The sequence below is a fragment of the Lissotriton helveticus genome, chromosome 4_1 (assembly GCF_964261635.1).
Source record: "Lissotriton helveticus chromosome 4_1, aLisHel1.1, whole genome shotgun sequence".
Taxonomy (NCBI): domain Eukaryota; kingdom Metazoa; phylum Chordata; class Amphibia; order Caudata; family Salamandridae; genus Lissotriton; species Lissotriton helveticus.
In genome coordinates this window covers 131891120-131916910 of record NC_136063.1, presented here as the reverse complement: position 1 = coordinate 131916910, position 25791 = coordinate 131891120, and the positions used below count along the sequence as shown (strand labels likewise).

At 48.8% G+C, this 25791-nt stretch overlaps 1 protein-coding gene across 1 annotated transcript in view; it reads left to right on the top strand.

Annotated features, from left to right (window-relative positions):
- The window catches only part of LOC144828412 (uncharacterized), a 2343931-nt gene that overhangs the window by 244111 nt on the left and 2074029 nt on the right, over nucleotides 1-25791 (top strand). The window contains exon 5 of the mRNA XM_078686536.1: nucleotides 11093-11128. The gene's annotated coding sequence lies outside the window, so the exon portion shown is untranslated. The remainder of the gene's footprint in view (nucleotides 1-11092; nucleotides 11129-25791) is intronic.

Here is a 25791-nt window from a genome sequence, read left to right as displayed (position 1 = left end):
CTATTGTAAATATTATTCACCTCTTTCTTCCATCTCCTTTCATAATGCCCCAGTGGGACTTGAACCTTGTCTTGACTTACCTTATGTGTGCTCCTTTTGAGCCTCTACACAACTGTCCTATCAGGCTCTTTACTCTGAATACCCTATTTCTTGTTGCCATCACCTCTTGTTGCTATCACAGTGAGGGAGCTTCAGGCTCTTTCTTCTAAGTCCCCTTTCTTCTCTGTGCATCTGGACAAAGTGGTGCTACTTCCTAAAGTAGTTACACCTTTTCACATAGGACAAACTATTACTCTGCCCACCTTTTCCCCACCTCCGCACCCCAAGGAGGAGAGACTCCACTGTCTAGACCCAAAATGTGCCCTTCCCTTCTACCTTTACCGCACAAAGACCTCCGGGTGGACGAACAACTCTTCGTTGGCTATGTGGGTGTCAAAAAATGTCAGGCTGTCCAAAAGTGCACCATCTCTAGATGGGTTGTCTTTTGTACATAAATTGGTAATGCTTTAGAGAAAAAGTAACCTCTAGTGTTTCTGTGTGCTCATTCGACTAGGGCTACAGCAGTAACTACTGCTTTGTCACGTGGAGTCCCACTCATTAATATCTGCCAGCGGCAACGTGGGCATCTATGCACACGTTCATACAGACGTCACTGCTTGGATAGTCAAGTCCGGAGTGACGCTATTTTGGCCATTCTGTCCTCCAGGACTTTCCGGTGTAAACTTGGTTCACAAACCCCCCTCTATAACTAACTGTCTCTTTCAGATGAACATGTTACTTACCTTCGGTAACGTTGTATCTGTAAGAGACATGGGTTAGTTACAGATTCCTTACCACGCCACCCATCCTCCCCTCTCTGTGAACTGATTTCTAGGGTTAGGGACTCCCTTACAGGGCCCTAGTTGTGGTGCACCAGTGGTCAGTGTCTTTCATGGCTTGTCGCTTCTGGTATGGAAAGTCATGTCGGAACTGACATCAGCGCGCAGGGGCGGTGTCTTAGTAGGTACCGCAACATCATCCTGGTGACTACCACACTGAACGCGGTGTCGGCCGATACCACGTACTGACACGCAGTGGTACTGCTAAGAAAAAATCTCCAGATCCAGTCTGACACCTGGGGGAAATTCTAAGTAGAAACATTGTTACCAGAGCTATAAAGGTGAAAGCTGTGCAGAAGAGTACCTTTATGAGGTGGATAGTCCTCTGCATTAAGATCTGCCATGCATTGGCCAGGAAGCAGTCGCTGGAATGTCTGAGGGTCAATTCCACCAGTGCCAAGGAGGCCTTCACTTTGTTGGTTTGATATCTGCCAGACTACAACATATGTGTGGGTGCATAAGTTCACTAAGTATTACTGTCTTGGCAACCAGGTCTAGCATGATGGCCACTTCACCTGCTTAGTTGATCTGAAAGAAACAGGTTAGTATTAGATTCCTTACCATAGAATATCCCCAGACGTAAGACTGGATCCGTAAAATCTTGCGTAGCAGTACCCTTGCGCGTCGGTAGGCGTCGGCGGCGACTCCACGTCCGTCGTTGGCGTCGTTGGCGTAGGGATGACGTCGTCGGAGTACTTAGACGCCGCCCCGCGCGCGCTGACGTTAATTCTTCTTTTTTCCGCGCAAGCAAGCGCAGGTCCGGAGAAAGTGGTACTCTTTAGTCACTTTTTGACTAAGCTTTTTGGATCTTTTTTGGATCCTTTTGGAGTCTTTGACTCCATCGGTGCCGGTAGGGATGCCCGGGTTCTAGCCCTGTGCCGACTGCAACCGACTGATGTCGGTTACCGACCCCATCGCCGGTGCCTACATTGCCTGGGGCCCGACCACGATGACTAGTCGTGCCCCAACTGCCGGGCCTTCACCTCGAAGGCTAGCGGTCCCGCAAGCGCCTCGAGCTCTGGCAGTAGGGCCCGCGCCGCTCGAGGTCCCAGTCCGGAAGGAGGTTGAGGGACCGGTCACGGGCCGGAGTCATCATAGCTCGGCGAGTCGGCACCACTCGTCGGGCTCCAATCCTCAGGTAAGAGGCACAAGAAGTCAAAGAGGCAACATCGCTCTTCTGACTCCCCCCCGATGCTTGCGCGACGCGGCCGGGGGTTATGGTGACACCGTCCACTTGGCTCCGCCGGAGCCGCAGGCGTTCAGCCTGCTTCATACCCACTGGTCACTGGGCAGAACGCCGGAGGAGATCGAGGCCTTCCTCATGGCCATTAGGTCGCTCTCTCCTCAGTCGGCTTCCACGGTGCCTTCGGGCCTCGCGGCCCCGACTGGGAGCCCTAGCGGGCCGGGTGCTTCAGGTCTGGCGTCGTTGGGTGCTGCGGACCCAACGGCGCCGTCGGCGACTTTGGTCTCGACACCGCAAGGCCCCACCGGATCTGGTCCCGGATCCGGGTTGCCGCTGGTCAACCTTACAACCCTGCCAGCGTCGACCACTAGGGTGTCACCCCCGGTGCCGTCCTCGTACGACGCCGTCCCTGGTCCGACCCTCGGTCCGGATCCGACGCCGGAGCAGCGTTGATCGACGCCGCATTCGGCGCCGGCCGAAGAGGTGAGGTCTAACATCTTCACAGATGTCCTTAAACATCACATAAGCTCCGCAGAGCCTCTGCTGTCATTTAATGAGGCTCTCACGGACTTCCTGTTGGGCACTTGGTCCAGGCAAACTACAGGTCCGTCTGTAGATAGGAACGTCGCTAGGCCCCACCGCCCTGCTCCGGGTGACCCTAGTTTCTTGTCCACCCACCCCACCCCCAAGAGCCTGGTTATGCAGGCCTCTACTTCCCAATCCGCATTCCCGACCGCACCTCCGGATCAGGAATCCAAGACGTATGAACAATTCGGCAAGAAGATGTTCTCCTCCCTTAGTTTGGTATTGCGGTCGGTCAATAGCGCATGCCTCTTGGGCCGTTACACCCACTCTCTGTGGGATACGGTTGCGACCGTGCTGCCTGAGTGCCCGGAGGGAGCCCGGGTGAAGCTCGCTCAAGCCCTCGCGGAGGGAAGAGACGCAGCGCGGTACTCCATACGATATGGACTGGATACCACGGACTCGTTGGGGAGCGCGATTTCCACATTTGTGGCGGTTCGCTGCCACGCCTGGCTGAGGTCCGCCAACTTCTCGGCCGATGTCCAGAACATCCTTATGGACATTCCGTTCGATGGCAGCCACCTCTTCGGTGCCAAGGCAGATCATGCGCTGGAGCGCTTTAAGGACTCCAGGGCTAAGGCCAAGTCCTTGGGCCTGTCGGCCTCGCATCAGCAATTTTCTGCCCAGCGTTCTTTTTGTGGCCACGGAAGGGGCGCCCCCACACGTCCTGCCAGCCACGGGCCGCAGACTACCATTCAGCACGGCGACGGGCGTGGTTACCGTCGCGGCAGTAACAGGGGACAATGGTGTGGCCAGTCCACATCCACCCCCGCAGCATCCGCCTCAAAGCCTTCCTAGTCTGAGCTTTCAGGCCCATTTGACGCCAGTGGGGGGCAGGGTTTGCCATCACCTCCTCCACTGGCACTCCATCACATCGGACAGGTGGGTGCTGCAAATCGTCCGAAGAGGCTACTCCCTCCCCTTCGAGGCGACCCCTCCAGCCATGCTACCGCAGTACCACCGCGTGTCGGGGGATCACTTGCAACTTCTGCAAGAGGAAGTTACGGCCCTCTTGGCCAAGGGGGCCGTTGAGCGCGTTCCTGGGTCAGAAGTAGGATGTGGTTGTTATTCCCACTACTTTCTGGTTCCCAAGAAGGGCAAAGGGGGCCTATGTCCTATCTTGTACCTGCGGAACGTCAACGGCTTCCTCCGGAAGGAGAAGTTCAAGATGCTGACTTTGGCTCAGGTATTAGCTGCCCTGGACCCAGAAGACTGGATGGTAGCGTTGGACTTGCAGGACGCATATTTTCACATCCCCGTCCTGCCGGCCCACCGGCGCTACCTACGATTCACGGTAGGCCACGAGCACTTTACCGTGCTCCCCTTTGGCCTTTCCAGAGCCCCTTGGGTGTTCACGAAAGTGATGGTGGTGGTCGCAGCTCATCTGTGCAGGTTAGGGGTTTAAGTCTTCCCCTACCTCGACGACTGGTTGTTGAAGGCGGGCTCACCCCAGACAGTCGTCAGCCACCTCCATCCAGACTACGGCCGACCTCCTGCATCTGCTGGGGTTCTCCATCAATGTGCCGAAGTTGCACCTGTGCCCCTCTCAAAAGCTCCTCTTCATCGGAGTGGTTCTAGACTCGGCGCAGTTTCAGGTTTATCCTCCCGAACAGCTGGTTCCGGATATTCAGGCTCTTATTCCGATCTTTCAGCTGTTATCCGAGTCTCGGTCAGGTTCACGCTGCGGCTTCTGGGGGGCTGATGGCCTCCTGCATCCTTCTGGTGCATCACGTCCGGTGGCGGATGCGGGCACTGCAGTGGGACCCGAAATTTCAGTGGGCCCAGTATCAGGGCAACTTGTCCGACCATGTCTTGATCTCGGAGGGCACTACAAGACAGTTGCAGTGGTGGCTCCCGGACAGCGATTGGGTCAGCGGCAGATCCCTCTCCCTACCCCAACCGGAGCACGTAGTTGTGAGGGACGCGAGTCCCTCCATGGCTAGGGGGGGCCATATGAGAGAGGCAGAGATCAGAGGACTCTGGTCTCTGGCGGAGTCCCGGCTCCATATCAACCTTCTGGAGCTGCGGGCGATCTGGCTTGCACTGAAGGCATTCCTCCCCTCTGTCCGGGGGAGTGTAGTGCAGGTGTTCACAGACAACACCACCACCATGTGGTACTCCAACAAACAGGGCGGGGTGGGGTCATGGACCCTATGCCAGGAGGCTCTGCGCCTCTGGCAGTGGCTGGAACATCAGGGCGTGATGCTGGTGTTTCAACACCTGGCAGGTTCCCTGAACGCCAGGGCGGACGAACTCAGTCGTCGGTGCATGATGGATCACGAATGGAGTCTGAACTCGGACGTGGCGCACGGTCTCTTTCAGCAGTGGGGAGAGCCTTGGTTAGATCTATTTGCCACAGAAGAGAACGCGCCATGTCATCAGTTCTGCGTGTTGGAATTTCCAAGGCGGCACTCGCTTGGCGGCGCTTTTCATCGCGAGAGGAGTTGGGGTCTGTTGTACGCCTTTCCGCCTATACCACTTCTGCCCAGAGTGCTGAAGAAGATCAGGCGCGACTGGGCCCAAGTCATCCTTGTGGCTCTGGACTGGGCACGGAGATACTGGTATCCCGAGCTACTCAGCATGTCAGTCGATCCCCCGATTCGTCTGCCTGTCGCAGCAGCAGGGGACGGTCCTCCACCCAAACCTGTCCAGCCTCCACCTCGATGCGCGAAGATTGAGCGGCGCCAGTTGAGGCCATTTGACTTGCCTCCTGAAGTCTGTGATGTCATTCTAGCAGCCAGGCGTCCCTCCACAAAATCGGTATACGCATGTAGGTGAAACAAATTTGTGGCATGGTGCACAGCAAAGGCTCTGGATCCACTCTCTGCTCCTCTTTCTGAGGTTCTCCTCTTTCTTCTTTCTCTTGCCCAGCAGGGCTCTGCTCTGGGGACTATCAAGGGCTACCTCTCTGCCATTTCCGCCTTCTTAATGCTACCTGATCAGCCCTCTTTGTTCAAGTCCCCAATTGTAAATAGGTTCTTGAAGGGCATCAACCATATGTTTCCTCCTGTTCCTTTTGTGATGCCTCAGTGGAACTTGAAGCTTGTCCTGACTTATCTGATGTGCGCTCCTTTTGAGCCACTTCATAACTGTCCTCTTCGTCTTCTTACCCGTAAGACTGCATTCCTGGTTGCAATCACCTCTGACAGGAGAGTGAGTGAGCTCCAGGCCCTTTCTTCTATGCCTCCTTTCTGTCCATCCGGACAAAGTTGTGTTGCGGATGCAACCCTCTTTCCTGCCCAAGGTAGTCACAGCCTTCCACATTGGGCAGTCCATCACCTTGCCCACCTTCTTTCCACCTCCGCATCCCTCGAAAGAGGAAGAGAGGCTCCACCGTCTGGACCCAAAACGTGCGCTCTCATACTATCTGGATCGCACACGCCAGTTCCGGGTGGATGACCAACTCTTTGTTGGTTACGTGGGCGCTAAGAAGGGACGGGCGGTGCACAAACAGACCATTTCCTGATGGGTCGTCTGGTGCATCAAGGCTTATTATTCTTTGGCTAAAAAGGAGCTTCCTGTGGGGCTATGTGCCCATTCCACTCGGGCCACGGCGGCTACTACTGCCCTGGGTCGGGGAGTCCCCTTGCAGGACATCCGTCAGGCAGCTATGTGGGCCTCGCTGCACACGTTCGCAAGACACTACTGCCTGGACAGCCAAGTCCGGAAAGATGGCTTTTTCGGCCGTTCTGTTCTCCAGGACTTTCTGGTGTGATCATTGGTTCTCAGACCCACCACCGGGGTTGGTATTGCTAGGGTATCTATTTTAAGGTAAGGAATTTAATACTAACCTGTTTCTTTCAGATACACAAGTTACTTACCTTCGGTAACGATATATCTGTAAGAAACAGTAGTTAGTTTTAGATTCCTTACCGCCCCACCCATCCTTCCCGTTCTGCGAACCGATATCTAGGGTTAAGGTCATCCCCTTTCAGGGCCCTAGTTTCATTGCACCAGTGTTGGTTTTTATCAGGGCTCTGTTTTTCTGGCGCGGAAAAGCTGTGTATAAGAACTGACGTCGGCACGCGAGGGCGGTGTCTAAGTACTTCGACGGCGTCATCCCGGCGCCCACGACACCGATGACGGACGCGGAGCCGCAGACGACGCCTACCAACGCGCAGGGGTACTGATACGCAAAATTTTCCAGATCCAGTCAGACGCCTGGGGATATTCTAAGGTAAGGAATCTAATACTAACTACTGTTTCTTACAGATAAATCGTTACCGAAGGTAAGTAACTTGTGCTTCAAGACATTTTGGACTGAGCCCAATACACACGTTTTACACTTTTGGAAGTATAGCTTATGTATTTATGCTAAAGTGAGGATTCTGCTGTTAGAAGTATACATCAGAAGACCAGGTAATCACCTTTGCTCAATCTGTCGGGCATTCGATACCTTTTCCCTAATGTGAGGGGATGAGAAATGAGTTATGAGAAAGGCCTTGCAGCTTCTCCACTCATTTATGATAGGCAGAACGAACATCGTCAGCTGTGGAGATTTTAGAGCTAAGGCCTGTAGCCTCCCTTGTGGTGTTCCGCAGGGCTCCGCACTGAGCCACACCCCCTTTAATATTTACATGATCACTCTAGCTGAGCTGGTGAGATCATTTGGGTTCCAGGTGGTTTCCTAGGCAGACGACATGCCAATCATTGTTTCCATCTCTAATGATTTGCAATTGGTCGCAGAAAAATTTGAGCTTTGTATTGCAAGCATTATCGGCTGGATAAAGAATAACTCCCTTAAGATTAATGCAGATAAAACCGAGATAGAGGCTGTTGGGTCTGTTGATGATAATGCTAGCGGTGCAGTACTGTGTAAAAAAATTGCCATGAGGAAAGATTTACCTCTAACATTTACAGTTCATGGTATCTGATAGAGACATCTAGCTGTATATTCCTTCAATTTCCCAGGCATCAGACTGGATCCGGAAGACATTTTTTTGAGCAGTACCCTTGCGTGCCGGTAGGTGGCATTCGTCGTCTCCGCATGATGTTGTTGGCGTCATCTTCACCATTTTGACATCCTTGTCACCCATAAAGTTGCCACGTTGGCATGCTGATGCCAGTTATTTTCTTGCCGCACCAGTTAGCACAGACCCATGAAGAGAGCTACCCTCTATCACTTTTTGCAGGCTTTTATTGATGTTTTGTTGGACCTTTTTGGTGTGTTAGGATGTCCAGGACGACTTCTTGATTCAAGCCTTGCGATGCCTGTCACTGTGCCCTGACGGTAATGGATCCACACGAGGTTTGTCTTTGGTGCCTGGTGCTTGAACGTTACTCCAAGTCGTGCTCCGAATGCCGGGCCATGACTCTGAAATATTTGAGGGAGTGGTTCCTACAGCTACTTGCGATCCATGCGCTCAACTTAACTCTCTGCGTTCTAGGCCTCGTTCAGAGGAACCTGCGGCAGGCTCATCTTCATGCTTCCCAGCCTACCCAGAAGCTGGAGCTACCCTCGCCCAGCGAAATAGACTTCAATGATGCCATGTGCCTCATTTTGGGAATCCTGACCCTACTGGCGCCTTCCGGTCCCAGAAGGCTCAGAGGGGGTTCCATTGGCGTTGAAAGCCTTTCTTCCTTCAATCAAGCGAAAGCTGGTTGAAGAGTTCACAGACCTCACCACCGCCATGTGGTACTGCATAAAACATGGTGGGGTGGTTATGACCCTTTGTCAAGAGGCCGTGAGTCTCTGGACATGGCTTGAACAGCAGGACAAATCCATGGTGGTCCTTTACCTGACAGGTTCTCTGAACGCCAGGGTGGACAAACTCAGCCATTGATCCATAGCGGATAACAAATGGAGTCTCCATCCAGAGGTGGCACAAAGTCCATTTCAGCAGTGGGAGAGCCTTGGTTAGATCCGTTGGCCTCCGCAGAGAACGAGCAATTTCAGCAGTTTTGGGCATTGGAATATTCCACGGTGGCTCTTGCTTGGAGAAGCATTTTGTCTTGAGCAGAACTCAGGCCTCCTATACAACTTTCTGCTCATACCTCTCCTGCCCAGAGTGCTCTGGAATATCAGGAGCGACTGGGCCCAAGTCATTCTTGTGACTCCGGGCTGTGCACAGAGTCTGATATCCCCAGCTTCTCCAATTGAGCATCGATCCTTTGATCAGGAAGCCTCTTCAGGAGTATCTTCTGTCGCAGCAGCAGGGGAGGGTCCTCCACTCGAACCTGTGAACTCTACGCCTTTTTGCATGGAGATTGGGCAGTGGTAGCTGATAGCATTTGACCTTTCTCCTGAAGTCAGTAATGTTATTTTAGCAGCTAGGCATACCTCTATCGAGACTGCATATGCCAGCCGGTGACACAAAATATTTTACAGGACGATTTAATGATCCTCTTTCTGCTTCCCTCTCTCAAGTCTTACTTTTTATTTGACAATTGCCCAGCAGGACTCAGCTGTTTGCCCTCTCAAATGGTACCTTTAGGCCCTGTCTGCCTTTTTGAGGCTGCCATACCAACCATATTTATTTAAATCCCCTATTGTAGATAGTTTTCCCAAGGGGCTTGTACATATGTTTCTCCCTGCCCCTTTCATCATACATGATAACCCTACCTCTGTGATAATCACGCAGGACATACAAACACTTCCCACAGAGACTAAATACTAACACATCACTCCCAAGCCATGTCTTCTCTTGACCGGAAACAAGCATCCACTTGAATCAAGCTATCCTGGCTGATGAGGGCTGTGAGCCCGAAACCGGTCCCAGGATGTTTGTTTCCGGTCCAGAGAAGACATGGCTTGGCAGTTCGGGCTGGACTGTTCCCATGAGGCACAGGGTCAGACTGATTTGCATATAGCCATGTCTGAACTTGGGTGGCGGAGTGAGCTAAAGAATGGTGATGGATTAAACCCAGATCAGTTGACTGGGGGTGAGTGCTTGCATTGTTCAACACTCCGTCCATCATCTGCTTTGGTTTTGCTTTGTTAGCCCTAAGTTGGCAGGCTATGCCCAAACGTGGGTCCCTTGCTCACTATGCCACTGATTTTAAGATAGCCTGGCTGATGAGGGCTGTGAGCCCGAAACCGGTCCCAGGATGCTTGTTTTCAGTCAAGAGAAGACATGGCATGGCAGTTCGGGCTGGACTGTTCCCATGAGGCACAGGGTCAGACTGATTTGCATATAGCCATGTCTGAACTAGGGCGGCGAGTGAGCTAAAGAACTATGATAGATTAAACCCAGATCAGTTGACTGGGGTGGAGTGCTTGCATTGTTCAACACTCCGTCCATCATCCCCTTTGGTTTTGCTTTGTTTGTAGGAACCCAGCAGTTATATGTGGAGTGATCATTAATCACACCATGGGTCTCGGGATGGGGGTGATGGCTAGTAGGCACACCGCCAGCAAAGCCAGGCACCCGCTTGGTACCTGATCAAACCCTCATAAACCGGACCCCGTCGATGCACACTGCTCATTGTCGGCACTGCTAGCAGTAGCTATACCAGCAAAGCTTGCAGTGTTAATAGTTTGCACACAGTTCATTGTATAATTACAATAGTTAAATACCAGCCGTGCCGTCATGGTAATTGTGTACAAAAAGGGAAAAAAACATGCTTTTGACAAAGGAAGAGGTGCTGTTCAGTGGAGAATGGCTTAAAGAAGGACAGAAAGGAAACAATCATGTTCAGAGAGTGAATGTCATCGGGTTGACTATGGGAAGTTGTGTACCTTGTTCTTTCCAGCGCCTCCATGTTGGCAACCTCCCAGTTCACATGTGATATTGTTCCCAGTTGTGCTGCCTTCTAAACTTAAGTGGGTGAGCAGGTATGCAATTGGCTGTGGGATGGGCACAGTGTAAACACATAAAACTGCTTATTTTTAATCACATAAGTAAAACCTATTGCATTTACCAGTGCTTGTTGTTATTAAAACTCTTGACACAGGCCTAACTGTTGATGATGAAACTTTGTGTCCCTGTCCATAAGCTTTGGTAATAGGTTGACTATAGGGTATGCATATCCAGAAGGGTGTTGGATGGGGGAGGGTTGGGTAATGTGTGGGCACATGTTGCGATGGGACAGACGCCCTAGAGAATGCGGGTGCTGTGGAAATCTGAGATCTCCAGTTGTTCCAGTCTGTACACAATGACTAAGCAGCCCAAAGGGGTGAGTGTAACGCTACTTAATGGATGGCATTGCTAGATAGGACCCTCAAATATGAACACATGTTGGCAAACCTAGACACCATGTTGTCCATTGTTTTGGCAAAATGCCTTCATACAAACCAAGTCCCACCCTCACTGATTGTTTTTACCCCATGTTTTGAATGGTTTAAACGTGGCCACATATAAAAACTATCTTTAATTCCCGTTTATATCGCATGATAACTTGTCCTAAAGGCATTACCCTGTGGCAGTTAGGAAGAAATCTTTGTTTGTACTCTTGTATGCTGTCTCGGTTATGCAGACATGGCTGTCAACATTTTCTTTCCTTCTTCCAGAACCCGCTGCGAAAAGAAGCCACAACTTACAAGAACGTAAGTACTGACCACTTGTATTAATGCCATTTGAGCACCACGAGTGCCGTTCACTTCCAGTACATGTCTGTGCAACACATGACCTCGCTTTTATGTTCCCCAAGACATGCTTTCCTGGCATAAGCTGCAGAACAGCACTTGCAGTCACCACTGTTGTGTGGGTCGACGTGTCTGGATCAAATTTGCATTTAGTGCTTGAAAAATCAACAAACTGCCCTTTGAGGTATAGATCAAGTAACCTTGTAAAGTGACTGAAGTCACACATTCTCCACTTGACTGTTTTCTTAAAGTAGAAAAAAATCTATTTTTAGGTGCAGTTTATATTGTAGTGCAGTGATAGATGCATGAGGGTGCTTTGAATGTAACAGATTCTGGCCCAACTCTACAGCCTTGGAAATAGAAAACACAAATATGATAGATTAATCTGCCCCACCTTAGACATTCATTCACCCTTGAGTCTGACTTGTGACTCACTGGGACCAGTAGTATACTAATGGTTCAGATAGTGGTCCAGAGTTTCAGTAAATCTGAATGAATCCTACCAGCCTTGCAGAGGCAAACCCGTCAAGCGACTAATCTTATCCAGTCCGGCTTGTATTTTATATATTATTCCGGCAAGTGTCAGGGGACTTTTCAGCCAGCAGCATCCTGCCATATTAGGAGAGCAGTTTTGATGTTTTACTTTGTATTTGTTGTGAGAATAAGGATTATTACGTGATGTGGCTGCACAACCTCACTGTCAGGGGAACCGTCACACTCACTTTGTAATGATGGCAGAGTTCTTTATCAGGCCTAGTCAGGTTTGATTGTAAAACCTTAGTTCAGTCCTGGGTAGGTGTGGCTTAGAGCAGTCAGACTTTATCTAAGGATCAAGTGTTGAGAAGTGCCAAAACAGTTGAATAGGAAAAAAATGCAACAAAATAAAAATCCGACACCAATGTATGAAAGTAGGTGGTATTTATATCTTTAAATAGACTCCTCTATTATAAAAATCCACGAGACAGTTCCGGACCTATGAATTTTTAAAGGAACAATAAATCATAGCACAATACATGATTTTAATCTACCACAACCAGCAGTTTAGGGTTAGCCACGAAAAGTGATTTGAAAACAGATAAATGGGTACTCTTGCTAACTCCGATAGGGAGCTAGTCACAGGGACCTGTCAGGTACATATGAACAGTTAACTCCCAAGTAAAGCAGTCTCCAGCCCAGTTCCAGGCTCTGTGGGCAAACCGCCATAGGAATCAAATGCTGAGCCAATGTCTTTTTGTGGCCACCCCGAAGTCCTCGAGCAAAGGGGGTAACTTTGGCCTTAGTGGTTGATGTCCTACGAAGTCCTGAAGAGGGCTAGAACATATCCAGTTGGCACTGGCTGCAGTCGAAACCAAAAATTATGCCAATTGTGGGTAGACCAATTAGATATATTCCTTTCAGGGGTCAGAGCACTGGCACTGAGGTCTGTTTGGCAGGACTCAGTGCACTTTCAGTCAAAAAAACATCAGCGTCAGTCCACATGGTAGGTACAAAGGCACATTTCCTTACATATGTGTGATCCAAGGTCTCAACATTGGAATAATATTTGAAAGTGCAGGTATCATACTTGAAATAAGGCTACTCAGAAATATATAAATGATTGCACCACAGACCCACCAAACTTTCACAGGTAGATTACTAAGAAGAACTCACAAATGCAATACAATTCAAGTTATTCTATTAGAAAGACAAGTCAAGGAAATATTGCCTATGGAAATACATGGATTACAATTATTATTCACAAGTAACAACTTCTAGCATTACATTTACAGGCTTTCAAATCACAGGCTGTCAGGAGGGTAGGTGGTCAGTAAGACTGGGGGATGTGAGCTTCAGATTTTCAATGTATTAGGATGGCTTATAATGTCTCAATATATTATACGACAAACAGGGTGCATGAGAGGGGCCAAGGGGCATTGGATGACTTCATGTTGGCAGTTCAAGCATTAGTTATCCCGCGGGTGGGTTATGGAAATGTCTCTCTCTGTGGCCTGCCTAAGGCAACAACAGCATCCCTTAGAGCCTCCATCAATGCTGCAGCGAGACTCATCACAGGCTCAAAAAGAAGGTCCCACATCTCCCCGCACCTAAAATCCCTGAACTGGCTAACATTTGAAGCCAGAATCCACCTGAAAATTGCGTGCATGACGCATAAGGCTTTACATCACAATACACCAAAATACCTCTCACAGAAACTCACAATCTCTGGTGGTATAAGATCCCCAAGAAGTGCAGAAAATCTACTCCTGAAGCCACAAAGATTCAACAAGAAAAAAACATATACAAAATCCTTCTCAGGGATGGCACCCAGGATTTGGAATGCTCTACCTCCGGAAACCAGACGCAATCCCTTCACTGTTTCCTTCAAAAAGGAAGTAAAATCAATCCTCATGGATACATTCACATGAACATAGACTAAAGAAACTCTGATGATCTTTTGTACCTCACCAGTATTCCTCCTATGACTAGGGTCCACTCGACTACCTAGTCATTATAATTCCCTTGGCCTTAACTCAAGAGGACCTTACTCGCTAGCATCTTCTTTGCTCTCGTTGCACAAGCTGTTTTGTACATCTGATTGATTTGTCTTATGTATTGTATAACTATCTACTTTTTGTATAAGTAACCTCACTGTGTTGTAAAGCGCTCTGATATCCGCAAGGGTCGTGTTCGCGCTCTATAAAACTCTTAAAATAAATATATAAAATGACCAATATGTTGAGGACTTTCAAAACAGACAGGGAGAAAGTGTGTGTGTGCCCTTTAATCTGTGTGTATGTAAACATCCCTGGTGAAATCCGGCTGACATCTCACAGTACTTGACTGTAATCACTTGTACTCAACTATTTATTAGAAAATACATTTAAGGGGGGGTCTAACACCCCAAACATCCCCCCTGACGCTACACCCCTGCAGGATGTACTCTAGGTGGGTGAAGCGCTGAAGGCTGAGGACTGGCTTCAGCAGATGCCTGGCTCTGACTCAGCTAGATGTCCACTTGGAGTTTAGAGCCGATAACAAGCTGAACCTTTGTGTTTTTTATGTTGTTTCTGCTGCCCTCCTACTTACATAATTTACCATATTTGAGACCGTCTTCTTGTTTCACCTAAATTTAAAAGGGTTTAGCATGTAAAATGTATACTTATTTAACATAGTGTATGATTTAGGTCTTTAAAAAAATTGAAGACAGAGCATGAATCTCTGATGTAAAAAGGGGCAGAAAGTTATACCATTCTAGTAGCTTAATTGCACAAACTGTAGGAAAGTAGTATCTGCTTTTATGTTACCCTCAATGTTTGCTTGATGTCAGTGTGATTTTGACATAGTCTGCTGCGATCCTGCTAATCAGGACCCCAGCAACTGTGCTTTCTCCCTTAAATTGACATGGTAAGTACTTTGGTACCTTCACAATTGGCTACCGGTGTTCCCTTGTAAGTCCCTTATATATGGTACAAAGGTACCCAGGGCATAGGTACACCAAGGGTCTCCCATGAGCTGCAGCATGTATTATTCCACCCATGGGTATCTACTTAAACTGTGACTATAGACCTGCCATTGCTGCCTGTGTGAATTGGTGGTTACACCTCTCACAACAGATATAGGTTTTCTTATATCCGAGGTCACTGCACTTAACCCCTTCACTGCTAGGCTTTTCCCTCCCTGTGCTAAGCCTTTATTCAGCTATTTGGGGTAGTTTACTCTTAAGGCCCCTGTAATTGTATGTCCACATAAGGTATCAACATCAAATGTGTGCAATCTTTGTCCAACACATGAGGATTCTGAATGTACCCAGGGTTTGTGGACTCCCCTGGAGGGGACCCATAAATTAGTCAAAATACAGCTTATTTGTTTTTTTTTCAATGTGAAGAAATTGCTGCAGAAGAAAGGGTCTGCTTTGTTCCCTGCAAATGGTATCAACAAAGGGTTTTTGTTGCTGAATCACCATCTTCTCAGCTATCAGGGACAGACAGACTTTTGTCAGAAAACCAACGTTTTCTATACAGTTTTGTCAGTTTACTGGGACAAAGTCTATTTATCCTATTTTTGTGCTTTCAACGTCCTTCCAGTTAGTAGTAGAAATGGGTGTGAAACTAATAATATATCCCAGAAAGCTATACATTTCTGAAAACTAGACATTGCGGCCAATTCACAGAACTAATCTGAGACAAAATCTTTAAACTTACTACTTTTGGTATTCACAGAAGGCATTTAGTAGTAGTAAAGTTAGGATTCCTAACTTTACTACTACTAAACTGAGACAAAATCCTAAATTTACAACTTTCGGTATTCACAAAAGGCATTTAGTAGTAGTAAAGTTAGGAATCCTAACTTTACTACGACTTAATGCCTTTTGTGAATACCGAAAGTTGTAAAGTTAGGATTTTGTCTCAGATTACTTTTGTGAATCAGGCCCAAAATTCAGAATTGAGCAAGAAGTCATTTGTGTAGATCATTCAAGGTTTACCTATAGAAAGTAACAGTTGAAAATAGAAAATATTGAAATTGAGTTTAAAAACACAGTGATTTGTGCCAACGTTTTCACCTGTAACTTCTTCTAAATATGACACATTTTTTAAAGCAATATACCATTACATCTAGTAGACCCTTCAGGTTGTGTGTATATACAGGATTTGTAGGTGCACCAATAACCCAAGAAAGCCAGAGCCAATAACTGAGCTGCATCATGCAATGGATTTTCATTGTGTACCAGGTGTATCACAATTAATTTGGTAAAATATAAAGAGTGAAACATTCGTACCAAGGAAACCAATACGTTTCTGAAATGGGAACAACATTTATAGTTTAGTAGCATTGTTTTTTTGCACATCTCCAAAATTGTCGGTACCCTTACAAGCATGTGAATTAGAGGTCATTTTTCAAAATTACTTCTTTTTTACAAATTGTCGTACATTTGGAAGGCAGAAATGCCAAGAAAGTGAATCGGTAATAACAGTTGTTTTACTATTCTGTGTTCCCCTAAGTCTCCCGATAAAGACGCTACCCAAAACGCAACATGGGCAAATCAAAATTCTTGCAGTGAAAACAGACTCTTTTTTTGCAATGTGCCAAGCTGTGGATTTTGCACCCTAGCTCAACTGGAACCTAGGAAAACCTAGCAAACCTATACATTTTTGAAAACTAGACACCCATGGGAAGCCAGGATGGGGTGACTTGTGTGGCTCCCACTAGGTGCTGTTACGAAGAATCCCTTGCATATCTCAAGCTGCGTAAAAAACACATTTCCCTCACATTTCTGTGATGGAAAGTTATCGAATTTGCATGGATCCACAAATGTCCACCCTCCCAGCATTCCCCAAAGTGGACCCCCCTACTTTTTTCTACCCAGAATCCCCTGCAAACCTCAAATTAAGCTGAAATAAACATATGTTTCTCAAATTTCTCTGTGGGGAAGTTTCGGGATCCCAGGGCTGACACAAATTTCCTAGCACCCAGCATTTCTCCTCGTCTTCCAATAAAAATGGTACCAGGTATCATTTCACTCGGGACTCTGAGGGAACACTGTGTGGTAGGACATTTATGCTGGCACGGTGATCCCATGGGAGAGGTGTGGCGCCGCGGCCAGGGCGACTGACGCTGGAATCTGGGGATCAGGGTTCGATCCCCGGCTCCGGCGGCAGGTTAGCCCAGCACCATGCGACTCTGGGCAATAGCTTGCTTAATCTTCCCGACGACCCCCAGCGCCTAGAGACCCTAACGGGTGATTGTGCGCTATACAAATGTGGATTATTATTATGCAAAAATATCTAGAAAATGTGATTATGTTCAGTTAAATTTGAGGTTTGCAGGGAATTAAGGGTCAGAAAATGTTGGGGGATCCATGCAAGCCATACCTCCCTGGACTCCCCCTGGTGTATATCTTTCAGAAAGGTGTGGGCTTGTTAAGTTTCCCTAGATAGCCGCCGAGCCCGGGCCCAAAAACCCAGGTGCCCCCTTTGCAAAAGCAGGTCGCTTTGTGATAGTTAATTTTGATGTCTCCTCAATACGTTTTGGGCCCGTGCCTTTCGTGGGTACTTGGCCCACCCATGCGAGGGAGGTACCATTTTTATCGGGAGACCTGGGGGGAATCTGGGTAGTAGGAAATTTGTGTCAGCCCGCTAATCCCACAACTTTCCCATACAGAAATCTGGGAAAAATCTGTTTTTTTCAGCTAAATTTGAGGTTTGCAGGAGATTCTGGGTAGAAAAACGTCGTGGCATTCACACAAGCTATACCTACCTGGACTCCCACAGGTGTTTAGTTTTCAGAAATCTGTGGGTTTGGTAGGTTTCCCCAGATGGCCGCTGAGCTCAGGGCAAAAAACCCAGGTGACTCCCTTGCAAAGCCAGGTCGTTTAGTGATAGATAATTTTGATGTCTCCACAATACATTTTGGACCCTTGCCTGTCGCGAGTACCTGGCCAACCCACACGAGTGAGGTACCATTTTTATCGGGGGACTTGGGGAAACACTGGGTGGTAGGAAATTTGTGTCAGCCCGGTGATCCCACAACTTTCCCACGCAGAAATTTGAGAAAAATGTAATTCTTTCAGCAAAATTTGAGGTTTGCAGTGGATTCTGGTTGTGAAAATGTTGGGGGTTCACGCCAGCCATACCTCCCTGGACTCCCCAGGCCAGGTGTATAGTTTTCAGAAATGTGTGGGTTTAGTACGTTTCCCTAGATAGCCGCTGAGCCCAGGGCCAAAAACCCAGGTGACGCCCTTGCAAAACTAAGTTGTTTAGTGATAGGTAATTTTGATGTCTCCTTAATACATTTTGGGCCTTGCCTGTTGTGGGTACTTGCCCCACCGACATGAGTGAGGTACCATTTTTATCGAGAGACGTGGGAAAATGCTGGGTGGTAGGAAATTTGTGTCAGCCTGGTGATTTCACAACTTTCCCACACAGAAATTTAAGAACATTTGATTTTTTCAGCTAAATTTGAGGTTTGCAGGAGATTCTTGGTGGGAAAACGGTGGGGAGTCCACGCAAGCCAACCCTCCCTGGACTCCCGTAGGTGTCTAGTTTTCAGAACTGTGTGGGTATGACAGGCTTCTCTGTATGACCACCAGGCCCATGCACAAAAACCCAGGTGACCTCCTTGCAAAACCAGGCTGTTTTGTGATAGGTAATTTTGATGTCTCCACAATACGTTTTGTGCCCTTGCCTGTCACGGGTACTTGGCCCATCCACACAAGTGTGGAACCATTTTTATCAGGAGACTTGGGTGGAATGCTGGATGTTAGGAAAATTATGATTTTTCTGATACCAGAAGTTTATGACTCAGTAATTCAAGAAAAATGTGTGACTATAGTCACATTTTGAGGTTTGCATGGGATTGTGATTAAAAAACTTGATGAGATTCATGAGAAGCACACCACCCAGTACTCCCCATTTTTGTGCTTACAAAAATATATCTAAAGTTGGTACATTTTCCCTAGAGTCAAACAACACCTAAGCACAGAAAGACAGATAAGCCAAATATGATTGCCTGTCCATCTGTTCCTCAAGTACACAAACATACTGGTTGGATTTGACACAAGGGTGAGTGAAAGCCTCAAATTGTACATTTTATTAACGAGATTCACAAAAAGGACACGCACTCTTAATAATTAAAAGGTTAAAAACCTAAACAAATAACTCACAGCTTGTGAGCTGTAAAGCCACGGCAAGGCACCAACCTCTTTACAGGCCATTCACACACCTTCCATACTTGACGCACACAATCACAGTACCAGCGACGGCCCCAGCCCAATACAACACTCACATCAACAGACAATGTAGAGACAATGTACACACTGGCAGAAAAAGACAGTAAAGACAAATATTACTTCAAAAGAACTATCCCTTAAGTACACACACATACTGTTTGGGTTTGGCACGAGGGTGAGTGAAGGTTCAGAGTGAAACTATCTGAAAGAAACGCGTTAGTGATAGATTCCTTAGCTTAGAATTACCCCCAGGCGTCAGACTGGATCCGGAAAGTTTTGGTCAGCAGTACCCCTGCTCGTCGGTAGGCTTCATTGTACGACTCAAAGTATGTCGTTGGCGTAGTAGTTGCCGAGATGATGTCGCTGGAGCTACTTAGAGGCACCCACCCGCGCTGACGTCAGTTCTTTCTTTTTCTGCGCCAGCAAGCGCAGATACGGAGAGGGCGTTATCTCCAGTCAATTTTTGACTGAGTTAATTTTGGGACTTTTAGTCTCTGTTTTTTGAGTCTTTGACTCCTGGTGTATAGTGATGTCTAATTTTAAGCCTTGCGCGGCCTGTCCCTGCACAATATCAGTGATGGACCCGCACCATGAGTGTCTCTACTGCCTGGGGCGCAACCACGACTCTGAGTCATGTCCCGAATGCCTTGCCATTGCTCTGAAACTTTGCGGGAGCGGTGCCGAAAGTTGCTAGAGGCCTGTGAGTCGGTTTGTGCCGTTCAAGGTCCCGTGGGAGGTCGGTGGACTGGTCATGGAGCCAAAACCACCATCGTTCAACAAAGTCTTCACACAAGAAGTCGAAGAAGTGTCATCAGTCTTCGCCTTCCTCTAGCCTATCCCACGACATGGCTGAGGGTGCAGGTTGTACCACCCCAGCGGCTCTTGCAGAGCCTGCGCAGTTGCAGACGGCCTACCGGTCCTTCCCGGGTCCGTCGGTGACTCCGGCCCAGATACAGGACTTTGTCAGCCATGGCCTGCCTTTTTGGCCCATCGGGCCCTGCTGGCAAGCCTTTGGGCCCCCGGGGTCCTCGCTCCTCTTCATCACCGGCTCCGGCCCGACGTTGTCGACGACTCCGGTCTCAACAATGCATGACCCCCATGAATTCATGCATGGATCCCAGCCGATGTCAGGTGGCCTTATACAACCTCCAACAACATCGTCGTCTATGGCCCCGCCACCGGCATCATTGGCGGACGCCGTCCCCGGCTTCCACCCCGACGTGGAGACGGCACCGGAGCGGTGTCGATCGACGCAGATTACGATGCCGATGGGGAATTTCTTTCCCTTTCTCCATCCTCCTTCCTCTTTTCCACCTGCCTGGCAGGTAGGGGAGGACGGGGAGGACTGGGAGGGGTCTGAGAACCCCCTCGCAGCCCGGTGCAAGTTAGACCCAGACTGGGAAGAGGATTTGGAGGATGCAGGTGCCCTGGATTTTACTCCAGATCCTGGCGCACTCTTTCCTTCTTCCGTGGCTATGGAGGAAGGTGGTACATATTCTGTGGTGTTGCGTAGAGCAGCCGAGGCTCTCCACCTCGAGCTCCCTAAGGTGGCTGTCAGGACTAACCTCCTGACAGAAGTACTTTGGCCGGCTTCTTCCTCTACGGAGCCGCTACTGCCCTTTAATGATGCACTTTCAGACATTCTTTTGGGTACCTGGTCCAGGCCCGAAACAGGGGCTCCTGTGGATAAGAACGTGATCCAATGCCATCGCCTGGCCCCGGGCGACCCCATTTTTCTCTCCCAACACCCTACCCCTAAGAGCTTGGTTGTCCAGACCTCTGCGTCCCCAAGCGCATTCCCTTCCACACCACCAGACAGGGAATCCAAGAAACTGGAACGGTTTGGTAAGAACATTTTTACCTCCGCCAGTTCAGGGCTGCGGTCTGTGAACACTGCATGCCACTTGGGCTGTTATTCCCATTCTGTGTGGGAATCGGTTTCGTAGGTGCTGCCTCACTGTCCGGAGGAGGCCCGGACAGTGCTCTTCCAAGCTATTGCTGAGGGGAAAGACGCAGCCAAGTTCACAATTCAGTTTGGCTGTGACACCGCCAACTCGCTGGCTAGGGCTATTTCCACGACAGTGGCGCTATGTTGCCACGTCTGGCTGAGGACGACTGGCTTTTCCGGGGATGTTTAGAACACTCTGATGGACATACCCTTTGATGGCACTCGTCTTTTTGGCGACAAGGCAGATAGTGTTTTGGGGCGTTTTAAGGACTCACAGGCTACGGCCAAGTCCTTAGGCCTTTCGCCAACGCGCACTCTTTCCGCTTCTGCTTTTCGCTCCTTTTGTGGTCAAGGAAGGGGCAGCCAAAGATGTTTGTTTCAGAGCCACAGGCCTGTGCAGCAACAGTCTCTGTGCAGCCACTGACGTGGGACCCGCAGAGGTGGGTCATGGGTCCAGCGGGCAGGTCAGTCCACCACCTCCCCTGCCGCCACTGCCTCCAAATCTTCCTAGTCCGGTGTTTCAGGCTCACCAAATGCCAGTGGGTGGCAGGATACACCAGCACCTCCCCCATTGGCGTACCATCATCTTGGACGGGTGGGTTTTGAAGAAAGTCTGAAGGGGTTACTCCCTCCCCTTCAAGACTACTCTCCAGCTATGCCGCCAGAGTGCCACTGCATGTTGGAGGATCATTTGACACTTGTGTGACTAGAGCCAGTACCCTCCCCATGGTCTCCATGAAGTCAGGCTGTAACAAGCCCTCTTTTCTATTTCTCATTTCAACTCCCGTTTTCTTGTTTGTTTTCCCCTGAATTATTTCCTCTTTCTAGTACATGCTCACTTTTGTGGTTGAGCAGTAATGACACCCACTTTTGACTGCTTCTGTGGGTCTGTATAGTGTGGTTGCACTTTTGGCTTCCATTTTTTACCACGAGTAAGCGGACCCAGAAATGCACTCACCTGTCTTAACTGGGAAACGTGTGCATGATTTTGCATTTCACATAGTATTTGAATGTTAGTACCTTACATGTAGAAACTGCTCAGAAGGTCATGCAGTATTGACATTGACTTTGTGTGATTGTTCATTTGTTTTTCAGATTGTTCCTCTCTTGAAAGGATGAGAGGCTATCATGTGTGAGTACACAATATGGTTCATAATTGACTCAGAGTTGAGGTGCACCTTAACGTCTGCACATCGCTCGGGTCATTCCACTTGGTCCTGAAGAAAACCTAGTACTACTACCTACAGGTTAAAACATGTAGACCATCACTTTCACTATGAATACCACAGGCCTTTGAAGTCTCCTAGGGTATCACTTACTGATTTTTAATCTTGTCTTATTGCTCCACATTAAATATTTAGTACAATAAAGACAATTTTAGCACCTTTCACTCACTTGCACTTTGTGGAGAAAAAAAAACAGCTCTACTGTAAACAGGTGTTAAAGCACACCCAAGTAACATTTGGTTACTCGGGTGGGACCCCTATGATGAAGTATGTCACCAACTAGGTTAGTGAGTGAGGGTTTTTAAAAAAAAAAGGAATAATCCTTCCTTTTTCACCTCCATGGTACCTAGCGGATTTCAACACTGATTTCCTAGGGGAATTACTCCTTCTATTGTTTATTTAGTTTTTCTGTCAGGATGAGCTTGAGGCTGCTGGGCCTCATGGCCTCCTGCATCCTGCTGACCAATCATGGCAGATGTCATTTGTGGGCTCTGCAGTGGGACCTAAAGTTCCTGTGGGCGCAGCATCAAGGGGACCTGTCCGAGTACGTCCAGATCTCAGAGGGCACTGCACAACAGTTGCAGTGGTGGCTCACAAACCAGCATTGGGTTAGCGGCAGGTTACCCTCCCTTCCCCAACCAGAGCACACAGTGTTGAAGGTTGCGTCCCTCCTTGGTAGGGGCGGCCACATAGGAGAGGTGGAGATCAGAGGCCTCTGGTCTCCGGCGGAGTCCAGGCTCCATATCAACCTTCTGGAGCTCCGGGCGTTCCTACTTGCACTGAAAGCATTCCTTCCCTCTGTCAAGGGGAGAGAAGTGCAGGTGTTCACAGACAACACCTCCGCCATGTGGTATTGCAATAAGCCCAAAGAGGGCAGTAATAGCCACAATAATCCCCCCATGAAGGGGAGCGACCCTTGCCTAAGGGTCCGTTCCCCAACAACATTTAAGATAAGCCTGGTGTCTAGTGGCTTCTGGGGGACAGATGGGCCTAAAAACATAAGGCCAATCTGCCCCAAAGGAAGGCAGTAATGGTCACAAAATTCACCCCATTAAGGGGAGCGACCCTTGCCCAAGGGGTTGCTCCCCAACAACACAAAAACAATCCCTGGTGTCTAATGGCTTCTGCTCCCCTTGGGGGCAGATGGGCCTAAAACATAAGGTCAATCTGCCCCCAAGGGGGGCATAAAACCGCCAAAATTTTCACCCCATAAAGGGGAGTGACCCTTGACTAAAGGGGCCGCTCCCCAACAACATGTTTCCCCCAAAAAATCCTTGGTACCTTAGTGGTCACACGATAAAAAATAACAGTATTTGAGCCGATCTGCACCCCTCCCCCTCCCAGGGCAAAAATAGTCAAAATAAATGCTCCCCAAGCGGGAGCGACCCTTGCCTAAGGGGCTGCACCGCAAAAACATATTTTAAAAAAATATCCCCGGTGGACTAGTGGGCACACAACTAAATTAAATATTTTTTGGGCCGACCTGACCCCCAGTGGGGCAGAAACGGCTAAACAGATTGCTCCCCGAAGGGGAGCTGCCCTTGCCCAAGGGGCCGCTCCCAGAAACACAAGACATTTACATAAAACAAAAAAAATCCCAGGTGTCTAGTGGGCCTTCCTACTGCACTATCGCACCCCATGCGCTATCCTGCAGTAGCAATGCTGAAAAGAGACTTCAGAGGAAAGAAAAAAACATTTCCTTTCCTCCTATGCCTCTTTTTTAAATCCCCCCTTTCTCCCCGAGGAGAAACTCACCCCTCCTCCTTGGACGTGCTGGAAGTAAATGGCTTCCAGCATGTCCAGGTGCATCTTGTGATGTCGGTGAACGGTGCACCAGGGCCTACCCCGTGGGTGGGTGCTCGGACTGCCGGCAGCCGTCCAACGCACACACCCACTGTGATGTTGGACAACTCCCAACCGTCCGGCGCATGGAAAGGGTTAAAATATATTTCACCCCTATGGCAGGCTACTTAGTCCTAAGGGCAGGGTGCTTGGTTATAAGTGTGAGTCTGCCCCTGCATGAGCAGGACACCCCTACAAACCTCGGAGTTGATTCTCCAGGCTTTGTAAGTGTGGTCAGTAATTTTTAGCCATATAGTGGACATCAGTCATTATGAGATGTCTAACTATATAGTGGCTGTACCGAACCCGGTCATGTTTGTTATCAAACATGATGGAATCATACCCCACTGATTTCAGTGTAGGAAGTATGATCCCATCTATGGGGGGCTCCTCAGGAGACCCCCCCCTGGACTCCAGGTAACAGCTGTTCAGGTTCTGCAAGCAACCTAGTGATACTTTTGACCACAGACATGATTCTACCCTCCAGTTGCAGAGCCAAGGTCAAACAGAGGAAGGTAGAACAATAGGTTTCCTGTCACAGGAAGTTGTGACTACCTTCCAGACAGGACTTAGTGTATTGGGGTGGGGGTGGGTGATTGCCAGCACCACCAGACTGATGTGAAGGGCACATTTGAAGCCCTCCTTGCAAACTCCAGTTTGAACCAGTCAGGAACCCTTAGTTCATGCACTGGCAAAAACTTAAGAAAGGACGCAGGAGTATCCTCCTCTCTTTCCAGTCCTGCCTCCGGGATGGGCCTCAAGTCATTCCAGCCCTTTTCTTAGGATACTTAACTGCTACCCTTTGGGTGGGTCCTCAGATTCATTGTGGTAAAAGACTCAACCCTGAAACTATGTTACCCTTCAATTGTCTGGCCACTTGGACTTCATTGGACTTTGACTGGAACCGAGACTACACCAAGGAAGACTCCTGCTGCTACTGGTCTCCCTGTTCTCTAAGACTTCTTCGTTGTCTGTGCTTCATCAAGGTTCTTCAACAAACCTGTCTGCATCTAGGATGCCCGAAGCAATCTCCCTTGGAGTGAAGGAGTCACTCCCCTGCATCTGCATGCACTGCAATGAAGCTGACCTGTCTGCTGCTCCTGTTGTTCTTCAGACTTCCTGCGGCTCAGCAATACAGGTGGTGGTCGTGCAACTTCCTCGAGGCCTGACCTGTCCTCCCTATAATTTTGGGCTAGTATCCCTCGTCGGAACCTGTGGGACCGAAACCTGTGCACCATGTCGACTTGCTGTTTCCAAGGCTTGTTGGTTCTGCACTCCAGAGAACTTCAGGCTAAAAGACTCTCCAGCATCTCAATTCCTGAAGATCAGCGTCCTTACCACAGTCCTTGTATCGTGGGTCCCATCTTTGGTGAGCTGACTAAGGTCCTCCTGTGACTCCTGTACCTTCGGCCTATGGGTCCTTCTGAGGGTCTTATTTTCTTTCAGTGGGCTCCCCTGCATTTCCGGAGGCTGCTCAGACTCTCATGCTGTTTGCATGTCCCTTGGACTTTGCTGGTCCCAACATTGCTCCTTTGTCTTCTTCCACGCCGGTTGCGTCTACCAAGGCTTGTCGGTGCTCGCGGCGGACACTGACCTCCCCTAGTCATTTCCATCTGACATGGGACAGCTCGTGCACGGCTCCTGGTTTCCAACTTTGTCTGGCCCTCACAGCTTCCAGTGACTAGGTTACAGCAGACTCATCTGAACCTTCTAGCGTCGGTGGACATTGTGTTTCTGTGCCTCCTGATCACCTCCGAGTGATATAGACTCTGTCCCCTCTGCTTGCAGGTTCTTTACTACCTGAATCCACTCTTGGATTGCACAAGACTTCTTCGCAGTCTTCTTCAGAGGCATCTTCTTCAAAGTCTCCAACTGCTGTCTATGGCAGGGTACGACATCACTT